Consider the following 12,934-nt stretch of genomic DNA (forward strand, 5'->3'; position numbering starts at 1 on the left):
TCTCTGGAGCGCTTGACGTTCTGATAGAAGTATATACAATGATGGGAGGGTTAGATAGAGGAGATGATCACAACCGTTTTCCCAGAGTACAGAAGTTAAAGACTAGAGGGCATAGATTTAACATGAAAGGGGCAACATTTACAAGAGAGCACGATTTTCTCCACAGAGGATGGTGGGTGCCTGGAATTCACTGCCAGGGTGGCAGTGGAGGCAGGTGCAATAGTGGCATTTAAGAGTCTTTTAGATAGGCACGTGGACAAGCAGGGAATGGAGGGATTTGGATCATGTGCAAGCAGTTGAGATTAATACATCATGGCATTGTGTGTGACACAGACATTGTGGGCCGAAGAGACTGCTCCTGTGCTGTACTTTTCAATGTTCTTTATTAAGACATGAACCCATTTGATCACAGACTCATGAATTGTCTGCCGAAAAGGGCCAGATAAAATAGGATGATGATGTCAATGGAATGGCAAAGGAGGCTATGACAGAGCCCCATTCAAAATACTTGGGCGGCATGCTGGTGTAGCAGTAGAGTTGCTGCCTTGCAGCACCAGAGAAGTTCAATCCTGACTGCAGGTGCTTGTCTGTATGGATTTTTTACCTCTCCCAGTGACCTGCATGGGTTTCCTCTCACAATCAAAGTATTCAAAGGTATTTTATTAGTCACATTCACATACACCGAGGTGTAATAAAGTGAAATGCTTTTTGCCATTTTGCAGCACACAAAAGAATACAGACATAACACCAATGAGAGTCTTAAACACAAAGAACATTCCCCCACAATGGCTCCCACCATGAGGGAAGGCACAAAGTCCAGTCCCCAACCCCAGTTCACCCATAGTCGGGCCCATTGAGGCCTCCACAGTTGCCTCTACGGAGGCCCGATGTTCCTGGCCGTTCTCGCCGGGTGATGTTGCTCCGGCGTCGGGAGAGTCCTCACAGCGGCATGGGAACCCTGGTACTGGAGGCCGCGGCTTCCGAAGCCGACAAGGCCGCGCCGGTTGGAGCTCCATAACTGGCGGTCTCGTCGCGAGATCCCAGGCTCCCGGTGTAAAGTTCGGCACCGCCGCCCGCAGCTCCACGATGTTTTACCCGGCGGCCTCAGCTCACCGGAGCTCCAGCGCGGCGACCCAGGCAAGGCATCGCCCGCTCCACGATAGCGCTCCAGCGCTGTGCTGCCACCAAAGCCGAGGTTCTGGGCGATCCGCGACAGGAAACGCCGCTCCAGGCCCGCTGGTAGGCCGCGAGAACGGGTCGAAGCTGAAGCCTGGAGAAAAGCTGCATCTCCGACCAGGTAGGGACCCTGAAAGGCAGTTTCCCCCCCCCCCCCCCCCCCCCCCCCCACCCCCCCCCACCCCCCCCCCCCCCCCCCTAGACCTCCAAACAAAACACTTTAACTAACTAAAAATAAAAATAAAACGGTGAAAAGACAAGACATATAGGTTTGTAGGCTAATTGGCTTGGTAAAATTGCAAATTGGTGCTAGTGTGTAGGATAGTGTTAGTGTGCGGAGAGCGCTGGTTGGCACGGCATTGGTGGGTCGAAAGGCTTGTTTCCACGCTGTTTCTCTAAACTAGAAAATAATAAACTTGGGGTTTGTATACATCTGAAAGCTAAGCTTTAAGGATTGGTCTGTTGTCCTGAAATGGACAAAGATATGGAAGAACTAGCCATATTTAGAGATTAGTTTAGTTTAGTTTAGAGCTATTTAGCATTATTTATTAACATTGGAGCACCACCTCCAAATGTGTTACTACAAGCGTGAAAATAATCTTCAAGAGACCCAAATGGAACCAAGTTAATCACTGTGAAAAATTAATTGACAATCTCTTTTAATTCAGAAATGAAAATAACAAAAATGTATAAACACTTATGATCAGTTGGAATCTGCTGGAAGAGAAACAGTTAAGTTTTCAGGTTAGAGACCCTTCATCAAAACGTTGATATTAATAGCTATTCTAGTGGCTGGAAATGTCTGCTTGTATTGCCTCAGAGTGTACATAGAGAAGATTGGATCTATCTGCATGTCTATCCACTTATGCAGTTGCAGAAGAAATTGTAGAAATATTTAAATTATTTCAAATTGTATCATTTATGATGATCAATAGCCAGGGGGTCACATGTAGCTCCTCTAGAATAAAGGGGAGGCCATTTAAGACTTTCTATGTAACCTCATCTGCTACATCCGGTGCTCCCGATGTGATCCCCTGGACTCCGCAAGACCAAATGTAGACTCGGAGACTGTTTCACTGAACAATTACGCTCGGTCCGCCTGGGCTTACAGGATCTCCCGGTTGCCAAACATTTCAACTCCCCTTCCCAGTCCCATACTGAACTTTCTGATCTGGGCCTCCTCCAATGCCAGAGTAAGGCCTCATGCAAAATGCAGGAACACCACCTCTATCCTGCGTGTGTAGCTGCAACTCAGTGGTATGAAAATTGAATTATCTAATTTTCAGTAACTCCATTTCGTACTTCTCTTCCCCCCCCCCCTTTCCCCTCCATGCCCCCTTCCTTCATGCCCCCTTCCTCCACCCTAATCATTTTACCAGTTCCACAGTTCTCCAAACATAGTCACAAGAAGCTGGAGTAATCTGGAGTAAACGGGTCAGACAGCATCTTGGAGAAAAACGAAAAGATTTCTCGATCAGAAACGTCACCTATTCCTTTTCTCCAGACATGCTGTCTGACCTGTTGTGTTACTCCGGTATTTTGAGTCTATCTTCGGATTAAACCAGCATCTACACTTCGCTACTTTATTTTTCCTGAGATCACACTTTCCCTGGCCAACATTGGACCTACCAGATAATGCCCAGCCTGAGGTCATTTGTGACTGGCCCTGTTTGGTCCTGGTCTATTTTCCTCTCCAGCTCTTTGCCTCAATTAATCTCATCTCAGCGTGGCCACCTTAAGGATGATGTGTAGTGGTGCTGAAAATGTAGCTCTATGTGAATGATCAGCCTGCAAGTTCTTGGTAAAATAAATACTAAGTGCTGGGCAAACTCAAGGGGTCAGGCTTAGTGTATGGAGAGAATGGAATGCCAAACTTTGGGTTGGGACCTGATCTAGATGCTTGTTTGAAAGTTCTGGTGATGGGGAGTTTTGGCAAATGATTTTGACAGCCTGTCCAGTGAACTATCCAACAGGGTAGAGACAAAAAGTTGGAGTAACTCAGCGGGTCAGACAGCATCTCTGGAGAAAAGGAGTAGGTGACTTTTCGGGTCGAATACATTCTTCAGAGTCTGAAGAAGGGCCTCGACCCAAAACGTTACCTATTCCTTTTCTCCAGAGACACTGTCGGACCTGATGCGTTACTCCTTCTTTCTGTGTCTACCTTCGGTTGAAACCATCCTCTGCAGTTCCTTCCTACACAATGCAACAGGGTGCATAACTTTTTTTCCTTGCAGGAGTTCAAAGATATTCGATGAAGACCTTTGTCTAGATGACTTCGTGATCCAGGAATTCTTCCACATAGACTTCTCCACGAGACAGGTGAGAGGAAAAGGTCCAACTGAATGGAATGATTTTCATGCATTGCTAGAGTATTTTCCATTTTGTCTGGTGTGTTCATAAATCTGTGAAATCACAGTGCAGGTCAGATCCAACAGCCAGGAAGGGAGTTTGTGTGTCATGATAATGTTTCTTTGTCAGGTCACCTACAATGTCGTTGCTTCACCTGATTTAAAATGCATTACATGGCTGGACCTTTCCTGCCCCGTTGCTGCTTAGAGACCATTGGCAAATCACATATCCCACAGTCGGAATTAATTGGAGATCCAAAGTATGTCATTGGGCCACAAACAATTAACTTCTTCCTCTGGATGCTGCCAAAAGGCTCTCTCTAAGTTTTGGAGTTAAATTGAGGGGGGTGGGACAGAAACGTAGCTATTTCTGAGAGAGAATATAGTTAACAGGCTTTCAACTCGCCTGCCCTTCCTCTGAACTCTGCTATTTCTGCTGCTTTTTTTTTTAAGGACAGCTTGGTGGCGCAGCTGCAGAGTTGCTGCCTTACAAGCACCAGGGAGCTGGGTTCGATCCTGACTATGGGTACTGTTTGCACAGAGTTTGAACGTTCTCCCCGTGGTCTACGTGGGTTTTCTCTGGATACTCCAGTTTCCTCCCACACTCCAGACGTACAGGTTTGTAGGTTAATTTACTTGGTAAAATTGTAAATTGTCCCTAGTCCTTGTAGGATAGTGTTAGTGTACTAATTGATCGTCGGTCAGCTAGGACGTGGTGGGCTGAAAGGTCTGTTTCTAAACTAAATTAAACCAGCACACTACCACTTAACAATGAGCTGAAAGATGAAGCACCCACATTTAGTGTTGAGTTGAAGCTTCAAACTTTTCTTCAGGTGAGATGCAGTCAGAACATTTAGTCAAAACTTCACCGTTTTCCCAATGCAGTTCAAGACCACAAATAAATGTTTCAGAGATACTTAAATCCAAGTTCCATCTTGTCACAAAGTCAGCATTTTCGGAGACAAGCTGAATCTGTAAGAGGTGATTAAGTTAATCCTTCTTACTGAAGGCAGTGCTCCTATTTGATGTCAAAAGCTGTCACTTGCTGACCTTTAAGGTGATTAGATGTTATTAGCCTCCCCAAACTACTGCTACTTTCAAAATATTCCAAATAATGAGATTTAAATAGAAATTATAACAGTTTTGCAGAAACAAATTGCCCTTTTCACTAATGTTCACGACGTCAAAATTCCTGGACATCTCCTGATATACATTATTGCCAAATTTGAAACATGTTTTTCGCTATAATGGTGCTGTTTGAAACCTAACGCTAATGTCAAAATCATGATTTACGCGTGTGATTTTTACAATTCTTTTTTTTTAATGAATGCAGGCAGGGCTAATCTCATAGAAGTTCATGTTCATAAGTGGTAAGATCAGAATTACGGCCACGGGTGCTGTCTGTACGGAGTTTGTACGTTCTCCCCGTGATCTGTGTGGCCTTTCTCCGAGATCTTCGGTTTCCTCCCACATTCCAAAGACATACAGGTTTGCAGGTTAATTAGCTGCTGTAACTTGTCCCTAGCGGGTGTAGGGTAGTGTTAATGTGCAGGGATCGCCGGTCAGTGCAGACTCGGTGGGCCGAAGGGCCTGTTTCCACACTATATCTCTAAACTAAACTAAATGAAACCAAGCTTTCTATTTTTGTCTCATGGAAGGCCAGTGTCATAATAGGATATTCCAGGTGATAATTATTACCTGACATGTAGCAGACTCCTACCTAATCCATCTTTGCTGATGACTTTGCTTGTTGTAACTGTCAGGATTCGGAAACAAATCCCTGTGCATTTCACATAGTGGCATTAAATCAGCAATCTCTCACAGGGCCAGAATTTTTGCTTATTATCTCATCTGCCGGGACCAATTTCATGTCTTCCTGTCATGCCACACTATAGACGGAATTAGGCACATCAGAGTGATTACCCTGATCTCTGCCATTCTTGCTCCTATCTGCGGCACCAGTGTTTACCTGCTGCTGTGTATGTGTTAGATTACCTGTCAGATCACAGAGAAATACTTCTCTGATGTTTAACTGGTATGAGAATTAATGGAGAAAGCTGGGCGAGATTAATTTTCTTTTAAGTGTGACTTTCTCAGCATTTAGAGGATACCGCCCATACTTCCCTCAACCTTTACTTTGAAAGAATTATTCAGAAACTCATGGCTCTCTTTTAAAGCATCTGGAATGGATAATGTTAAGTCTTAATGCAGTCAAATTCGCTATCAGCGTAAAACCAAGGACTGGCTTTGTATCAGAAATGCAACTGAATCCTCATCGGGTTTGAGACCCGTCTGGTTTAAACACATCCAAGATTAGTAAACTCAGTCAAAGCTCACAGCACAGAATTTAAACAAATATATATTCATTACAGGAATTTCTAAAATAAAATAATATCTAATATAATATAAAAATAATATCAAATATAAGCACCTAAAATAATGTGACACAAAATGTTATGTGCAATATCTGAAGATGTAAAATACTACAAATCACTGTGTATGAATAAGAGTAGAAGCTAAATCTTGTCTTCCTGTACAATTTGTATCCTTTTTTTTGCTGCTATAAGACCTTGTACTGTCTGATTTAAAATATTTGCTGCGCATCCATTTGTACTACAAAGATGGAAAGAAAATAGAAGCATATCAGCATTTTGAATGGTTGCTGAATAGGTTTCATTCTCCTATCGATTCTGATATTTATCACTTTCAAAGATTATATGGGACTGAATCAGGTATCCTCGCACCATTGCTGTTATTTATGGGTTGACGTGATTTTTTTTTATGCGCGACTTCCAAGGGTCCAGAACGAATCTTACGCTTATATTAGCAGGTCCTTCAGAGTTTCCTCTCTGAACATGATGTGGACCTCTCAACTATCAGACTCAGAGGGAGTAAGATAAGTGCAGAGACAAATGCACATCCGTGAAGAACCTGTTTCGGCCCGAAACGTTGCCTATTTCCTTCGCTCCATAGATGCTGCTGCACCCGCTGAGTTTCTCCAGCTTTTCTGTGTAACCTCCGTGAAGAACCTGTTGGCTGAATGAGCCCACACCCTGGGCAGTGGTGGAGGCACAGAGGGTAGACAGTCACAACCTTTTTACCCAGATGGAAAAAAAGCAAATTACTAGAGAGCAGCAAAGTTTAAGGAGATTTGTAGGGGCATGTTTTTTATTGAGTGGTGGGTAAGTATGTGGAACGTGCTGCTGTAGGCCGGTACGATAGTGGGACTTAAAAGGCTTATGAATAGGCACATGGAAATGCAGGGAATGGAGGGATATGAATGATATGCTGGAAGAGGAGATTAGTATAACTTGGGATTATTAAACTCAACAGGGACATTGTGGTCCATAGGACGTGTTCCTGTGCTATACATTTATATGTTCTAACTTTGTTTTACCACATTGAGTGAAGCTTGCAGGTATCACAGTTTTGTAGCACCCAACATGGTCCCGTGGGTGAGAAGGGCAGAGCAAATTGTGCCATTGAATTTGCTGAGAAGATTGCATGATTCACCTCGGAATCAAATTAATTCAGAACGCCATCCTTGATCTCAAAGTAAAATAGAAATCCAGGGCATAAGCTGTCATACCATTGGAATATCTATGCTAATATTTTTAGGACACTCTTCATGTCCTTCTCAGCTGCCGACACAGAGTCATAGGGTCAAACCGCCCCTTCCACCCAGCTTGTCCATGCCAACCAAGGTGCCCCAACTACACTAGTCCCACCTGCCAATGTTTGGCACATATCCCTCTAAAACTTGAGGAAAGCTGTTTAGCTTTGAATGAAAGCCTACTAAACAGAACAATATTTTTGATGAAGGGTCTTGACCCAAAAAAGCATCTATTCCTTTTCTCTAGAGATGCTGTCTAATCTGCTGAGTTACTCCAGTTTTTTGCATCTTTCTTCGTTATAAACCTGCATCTGCAGTTCCTTCCTACACCTTACGCAATCTTTCAGTTCGAAAATCCTTCATCAGATGCCATTGAAATTATTTTGTTTTTCCAGTATTTTCTGGGGGTTTTTTTCATTGTTTATTTCCAGCATCTGCTGTTGGCTGTTCGGTTTTTCTCAACTGTGTTTCTGAAAAAATGAAGTAATGATTGTTCAATACAAGGGAAAAGGGAATGAATATTAAATAAATGTAATCATAATTCATCCCTAATCAACAGGTAAATGAACATGTTTCATTCTTCTTTAATTAAATCCCATTGGCTTCAAATGATTCAAATTTGGAAAGAAGAAATATGGAAACATGGAACTGTAGATGCTGGTTTACAAAATAAGACACTAAGTGCTTAAATAAATCAGCGGGTCAGGCAGCATTTCTGGAGAACATGGGCAGGTGACATTTCGGGTCTGGATCTTTCATCAGACCTGACCCGAAATTATACCTATCCATGTTCTCCTGAGATGCTGCCTGACCCACTGAGTTACCCCAGCACTTTGTTGCAAATTTGCAAAGAAGTTGTTGGATGCACAAAGATGGCTAGTGGGTGTGTATCGGTGCAAGGACTTGACTTCTGTGAGTGTGAACAGTTTACTTTCAAAATGCACATCTGCATAATTGTATGTGCTTCGATAGCTTCCTCTGACAGCTCGTTCCAGATGTTTTATCCTTTTGTGAATGTACAGCAGCTGACTTGCACTCTGAATGGGCTCACGAATGGCATTGTGATAAATTGTTTTAAGGTGAATTGCTCTTTGGACTTGTCTGTTAACGGATGAATGATGATGTTAGGATAGAGGAGGAAAATGCCCCTGTGCTCTGAAGTGTTGCGGAATGTTTTACATTTACCTGGGCAGTCAGATATCACCACCTTGTCCTGCCTCTAGGTCAGAAGGGAGATTCATACTGATTTATTTCCTGACATCGGCACGCCATTATTCAGCCTAGCAGACAATTAAAAACCATAAGTGCCACGGTTAAAGGAGCAGGTTAGTAGCCGAGTATCCCGCACCAAATGACTCACCTCCGGACACGCCACCATCTACAAAGCGGGGACGGTGGGATATGGAACAACAGAGGGTGATAGGGATGCGCGGTAGGGGAGGTAGAGTGGGGTGAGGATCCATTGACTGGAGTGTGCAAGGGGGCAAGAGGGAAACGATACGATACGATAGAACTTTATTTATCCCAGGAGGGAAATTGATCGCCAACAGTCATAAAACACAAAATACATGAAACATGAAATTAAAGTGACGAGTGGAAAAGATTATGGATGTGCAAAGATTGGGGATGGAGGGTGGTGAGGATATGGGGGGGGGGGGGGAATGCAGGAGTTAATTGAAATGAGAGAAATCAACGTTCATACCGCTGGGTTGTAGACTGCCCAAATTACCTGGTCTTGTGGGTTTAACTTATATATTGTGTAGGCTGGGACATTTTTCCTTTGGAGCTTAGGAGATGATGGATAACTTTATTGAAGTGTACAAGATCATGGGGAACATGCTTATAGTGAACCCTCACAGTCTTTTTCCCAAGTTAGTGAATTCTAAAACTAAAAGGAATAGGCTGAAGGTGAGAAGGGAGAGAATTATGAGAGACCGCAGGGACAACATTCATTCAGATAGTAGTCAGCATCTGGAACGACCTGTCACAGGAAGCTATCGAAGCACATACAATTATGTCTTTCCAAAGACAATTACGGCAGATATATAGATAGGAAAAGTTTAGAGTGATATGGGCCAAATATGGGTAAATCGGGCTGACCAAGAATGCCAACTTGGTCGCCATGTATAAGGCGAGGTGAAGGGCCTGTTTCCTTGCGGTATATCTCTTTGATTCTATGAATCTATGACTCTCCTATGACTGTACAATGTTTCATTCTTTGGTCCTGACCAAAGCTTCAATATATAACCTGAAACGTCGCCTATTTCTTCACTCCATAGATGCTGCCTCACCCGCTGAGTTTCTCCAGCACTTTTGTCTACCTTTGATTTTTCCAACATCTGCAGTTCTTTCTTAAACAGTCTCTTAAATCATAGTCGTGGCGTTATAGAATCATACAGTGTGGAAATAGGCCCTCTGGATCAATGTGCCGACATCGACCAACATTTCCCATCTACACGAGTACCACCTGCCTGCGTTTGGCCCATATCTCTCAACACCTATCCTATTCATCTACCTGCCCAAATGTTTCTTAGATGTTGCGATAGTACCTGCCTCAATTACCTCCTCCGGCAGCTCATTCCATACATGCACCACCCTTTGTGTAATAAAATCCCTATTAAATCTTCAATATATCTTGTATACCAGGGTTCACAAAACTTTCCAACCTTACCCTTCACCATAATTATAACAAACTGTTCTTGCTGTCTTCCTTTCTTAATTTTGAAAGCCTCCTGTTTGCCAGCCGTCCCTTACCAGTGACCCTTATCACCCATTCAACCGTTGCACGTTCCTGCCACAAGCCGCTAAAATTGGCCTAACTTTCTGCAATAACCACAATAGGGAATACGAGGTAACTAAAATTGGAGAATTCAACCGTTTGGGCTGTAGACTACCCAGGTAGAATATGAGGTATTGCTCCTCTAGTTTGTGTTTGAAGATACCCTGGCAGTGGGTGAAGTCAAAGACAAACTAATTGTCATAGGAATGTGAGAGAATTAAAATGGATGGCAATCCGGTGATGCAGATGGCCAGAGTGGACATCTGCTCTCACCTCTACACGCTCAGGAGGTAATGTGGTGGGAGTAAGGAGGCTCAGAGGAGAGGGAGGAGTTGGGGTTGGTTCATGAGATCAGAGGTGGGCTTGAGATCATGGTAGCATTGGCAGCAGAGAAGGTGACAATGAGGTTACGACAGTATCACCCTCACGTATATTCTGGTATGTGTAGACAGAATTGCTGGAGAAACTCAGCGAGTGAGGCAGCATCTATGGAGCAAAGGAATAGACGATATTTCGGGTGGAGACCCTTCTTCAGACTTTGATGCTTCATCTTCTTCTGTGCTTTGTATGTTCTTCGGAGTCTGAAAAAGGGTCTCGACCCGAAACGTCGCCTATTTCTTCACTCCATAGATGCTGCCTCACCCGCTGAGTTTCTCCAGCACTTTTGTCTACCTTTGATTTTTCCAACATCTGCAGTTCTTTCTTAAACAGTCTCTTAAATCATAGTCATGGAGTTATAGAATCATACAGTGTGGAAATAGGCCCTCTGGATCAATGTGCCGACATCGACCAACATTTCCCATCTACACGAGTACCACCTGCCTGCGTTTGGCCCATATCTCTCAACACCTATCCTATTCATCTACCTGTCCAAATGTTTCTTAGATGTTGCGATAGTACCTGCCTCAATTACCTCCTCCGGCAGCTCATTCCATACACGCACCACCCTTTGTGTAATAAAATCCCTATTAAATCTTTCCCCTATCACCTTAAACATATATCCTCTGGTTCTTGATTCCCCTACTCTGGGCAAGAGACTCTGTGCATTTACCTGATCTATTCCTCTCATGATTTTGAACCCCTCTGTTTGATCACCCCTCACCCTCCTGCACTGCAAGGAATAGAGTCCTAGCCTGCTCAATCTCTCCTTATAGCACAGCCCTTCAAATCCTGACAACATACTGGCAACCTCTTTACTCTGCCTGCTCAAGTCTACATAAGCTCAGCACTCCTCAGTCAACTTACTTTGCAGATGCATCCATCACTATCACCATATACACAATTTAGAAGGATGAGAGGGTATCTCATTGAAACATTTCAGATTATTAAGGGTTTGGACATGCTAGAGGCAGGAAACATGTTCCCGATTTTGGGGGAGTCCAGAACCAGGGACAAAGTTTAAGAATAAGGGGTAAGCAATTTAGATCGGAGATGAGGAAACACTTTTTCACACAGAGAGTTGTGAGTCTGTGGAATTCTCTGCCTCAGAGGGCAGTGGAGGCTTCTCTGGATACTTTCAAGAGAGAGCTAGATAGGGCTCTTAAAAATAGTGGAGTCAAGGGATATGGGGAGAAGGCAGGAACTTGGTACTGATTGGGGATGATCAGCCATGATCATATTAATAATAATAATAATAAATTTTATTTATGGGCGCCTTTCAAGAGTCTCAAGGACACCTTACAAAAATTTAGCAGGTAGAGGAAAAACATGTAAGGGGAATGAAATAAATAGCAGAGACATGAATAGTACACAAAGTAAATACAGAATTCAATACAAAACACAGTATGAGGCAATTAATGCACAGATGAAAAGGGACGGCACGTGGGGCTAAGGATAGGTAGAGGTGAAGAGATGGGTCTTGAGGCGGGACTGGAAGATGGTAAGGGACACGGAATTGCGGATCAGTTGGGGGAGGGAGTTCCAGAGCCTGGGAGCTGCCCTGGAGAAGGCTCTGTCCCCAAAACTGCGGAGGTTGGACTTGTGGATGGAGAGGAGACCAGCTGATGGGGATCTGAGGGACCGTGAGGGTTGGTAGGGGGAGAGGAGGTCAGTGAGATATGGGGGGGGCCAGATGGTGGAGGGCTTTGTAGGTGAGGATCAGGATTTTGTAGATGATCCGGTGGGAGATGGGAAGCCAGTGAAGTTGTTTGAGGACTGGAGTGATGCGGTGCTGGCTCGAAGGGCCGAATGGCCTACTCCTGCACCTATTGTCTATTGTCTATTGTCCCCATATTGTCATCCATCCATCCATCCATCCATCCATCCATCCATCCATCCATCCATCCATCCATCCATCCATCCATGCATCCATTACTGACACATTCTTCCCTTTACTATACTGTCCTCATCCTCAGTGCCTCTGCAGATTCTCTCCACCCATCATTCCACACACTGTTCTCATTTCAGAAACTTTAAACCCTGCAAGTCCCTCCTATCTCACCCAGAGCAGACATCAATGACCACTGTACACAGTTGCCTTCCTGGCATTAGATACTGTAGGTGATGCTGATTATCCTAAGGTCTTACTGGGTCTGGTTGAACAGAAGAGACAATTAGCTTTTCAGGTTATGATAGATGCATCATTTCCTTCACCCTCTTTACTGCTATTAGAGCAAATCAACAGCTATCAGATGGCACTTCACTCTTCTGCAGCATTATTCCCAATCATAGCCGCTCTTCTTTAATGATCCTTGGCAACTCCTCGCTGCAAGGATCTGTAGACTGACGATATTGTGCCACCTTGTACTCTCTCTTTTTCACATTTCTGAGCATATTTCATTTGTAGCTCATGGGAAATAGTTTTATCCAACTACAGAATTGCAAAGACCTACTTTCTCTCTGTGCGTCTCAGTGTCACCGTTTCTTTGGATTGAGCTTATGCTAAGATTGTTTTCTTCATATTAAAACTCCTATCTAAATAGGTGGCATTGGTATGTTCACCGATGCAGTTCCGTGTGTGAAAATCATAATCATAATTCTAATCATACTTTGCCAAGTATGTTTTGCAGCATATGAGGA

The sequence above is a fragment of the Leucoraja erinacea genome, chromosome 2 (genome assembly GCF_028641065.1).
Source record: "Leucoraja erinacea ecotype New England chromosome 2, Leri_hhj_1, whole genome shotgun sequence".
In the NCBI taxonomy this organism is placed as follows: domain Eukaryota; kingdom Metazoa; phylum Chordata; class Chondrichthyes; order Rajiformes; family Rajidae; genus Leucoraja; species Leucoraja erinaceus.